The following is a 3,020-nucleotide window of genomic DNA, read 5'->3' as shown; positions in this document are numbered from 1 at the left end:
GGATACATTATTGATTAATTAGCTGTTATTTTTTATTAAACATTTAAAAAAATTTGAATAAAAAAAACCGTGGGAACTTAGTTGTCAATGCAATATATATATATATATATATATATATATATATATATATATATATATACATACATTTGTGTATGTATATATACATGATATGTATGAATATTCAGTATATACATATGTGTGTTTGAATATAAGTATGTATAAGTATGCATATAAGTCTAGACGTTTTCTCAAAAGTTGTAGATTCTAACCAAACCAGACAGACTACAGACTGCTTAGTTTGACCTCTAACTAGTCTCAATATGCGTTCAAAATTTACTTCTTAATATATATTTCATCTATCACATAATAGTTTTACTGCAATACCACACTAATAGCACTATTAATTTGTTTGGCTATAAACATAGATATCACTTTTTTATGGTTTATAATAATTTTCAATTTAACGATCATAACAATTATATCAATCATTGTATATAAAATATTTAAAAATAGTGAAAAATAAAATACTAAAAAAAAGCACCTGCGCAAAATTACATATGTAGATGGAAATCTACAGAATCGTGTAAATACGTGTAGGTTTGTGTGGGTAGGATGTTGTGAGTATGTTTTAGAGTGTGTGTTATTCATATATTTAGTCTCAACTTCCTGTATTCTGAAAGAAACTTCATAAAACCAGTATACATTGTATTGATTTATCAAAACACTCTTTTCAACTGAAGTTTTACTTTTTTATGACTTTATAACTATGGGACATATAATTTTTATGACCGTTAAATTACAAATTATTGTGGAACTTAAATAACGAAGTAAACATAGGTGTACAGTAATATGAAAGTTAATTATGATATTTAATAGTAGTGAATTTTTATGAGATAACTATTGCATTCTAAAACAAGAATTAAATTTTATCCAATGTAAATATGATCCAGTAACGGCATGGTCAACTCTTTGTAACGACGAGGCTACCAAATATCTCAATTTCTTTGTTTGAAATTTATATAAATATTTTCTGAATACAAGTCGACGTAGCACAGTGGAAACATGTAGTGTAAATATTGGAATATCATCACTATTTTTCCATATCCTACAGCATTTCATATGGATTTTTGGGCTTATAAGTCGACTTACCATTTTGCGCTGAAAATTCTGGTCTGAAAAATTCGACTTGTATGTCGGAAAATATATTATATCTAACCTTGAATGTCACTCCATTTATATACAGTATGTCTCTGTCCACTCACATACTGGATGAAACTGAACTAGTTGTTGTGACATACATGCCTTTCCAATTGATATTAGCGCTCATAGTGAAGGAAATCATCTTCAATAGAAAATCAGTATGGTTTGTCGAATTCGGACTCGAGTCAATAGTAAAATAAACAACTTGAAACAATACGTATTGATATAAAATATCTTCGCATATTACCAGTGTTTAAAATTTAGACAAACGATCGTTTCCATCACAAAATTTAATCGTCTCAGTTTGCATCATAGCTTTGAGAAAATCGAATGAGATCCGACTCTTATTGAGTACTCATACCTCGATGACGACAGAAGAGCTCATCGTATTTATAGCCTTTGTCAATGCATAGACATACAATTTTTATTATGACAAAAGAAAACGGGACCTTGTGACATTCATACCTTTCTGAGTGTTTAGCAAAGAAGTCAAGTATAATGTTTTGAATAAAAAAGACAGAAACTGGGTCAAACATTCAGATCTTGAATTTTTTTCCTCCCACTTTTCTCCGTCTTTCTTATGGTACAACAACAAAAGCAACAACAGTAACAAAATTAATGAGGAAAACAATACAGACGATTTCACACAATATAACTACTTCATATGAACAACTACTACAACATGGTTAACAATAGGGATGAGGACAGCAATAATAAAATGAAGAATGTGGACAAACATCGCATTATCATCACCATTTTAACCAGCAGCAGCAGTAGCAGCCAGAGCAGAAGCAGTATCATTACTACCGTCATCATCATTAGTTGCTGCAACAACAGTAAAAGTTACAAAACCAACATTGGCAGCACTATACCGTTACCACCTGCTCCACATGACTCTGTGATTGGAGTAAGAGTGAGAGAGAGGGGGAGGGAGAGTGAGGTGGGAGAAGAGACGGAGAAAGGGAGACCTGTGTCAACAGTGACATGTAGAGAATTCTAATCGTAAAATCCTGTCGGAATCGGTCAAGTGGAAAACTTGAATAATTTTATAGAATTTAGAAGGGTGAGAATATTAGGGGGTTGAATGAATAAAGGACTGAAGTGGATAAAGAAGAAGAAGAAGAAGATGTTGTCGTTGTTGATGTTTTTGGTGGTGGTGGTGGTGGTGGTGGTGGAAGAAGAAGAAGAAGAAGAAGAAGAAGAAGAAGAAGAAGAAGTTGTCGTTGTTCATGTTTTTGGTGGTCGTAGTGGTGGTGGTGGTGGGGGTGGTAATATTGTGACGATGATGATGATGATGGCGATGCAGATGAATGAAAAAAAGGCTGATCATCAGGAAAAAGGAGAGAAAACGTAACCTACTTAAGCCATATTTTGCGGCCAATGGTTTCATTGAATGCTGTATTTTGCTGCTGTTCATGACGTCGCCGCTTTTGCTTTTGTTCATTTTGCTTTTCTTATTGTTGCTGCTGCTACTACGGCTACTGGTGCTGCTGATATTGTTGTTGTTGTTGTTGTTACTGCTACTATTGCCCTTTTATAGTTACTAAAACAGTTTGCAAATCCTATAGTTACTCTTTTACTCTTTTACTTGTTTCAGGCATTTGACTGCGGCCATGCTAGAGCACCGACTTTATTCGAGAAAATCGACCCCAGGACTTATTCTTTGGATGCCTAGTACGTATTCTATCGGTCTCTTTTGCCAACCGCTAAGTTACGGGGAAGTAAACACACCACCATCGGTTATCAAGCGATGTTGGGGGGACAAACACAGACACACACACACACACACACACACACACACACACACACACACACACACA

This window comes from Octopus bimaculoides, chromosome 10 (assembly GCF_001194135.2).
Source record: "Octopus bimaculoides isolate UCB-OBI-ISO-001 chromosome 10, ASM119413v2, whole genome shotgun sequence".
NCBI classification, from domain to species: domain Eukaryota; kingdom Metazoa; phylum Mollusca; class Cephalopoda; order Octopoda; family Octopodidae; genus Octopus; species Octopus bimaculoides.
This window is presented reverse-complemented; position numbering follows the sequence as displayed.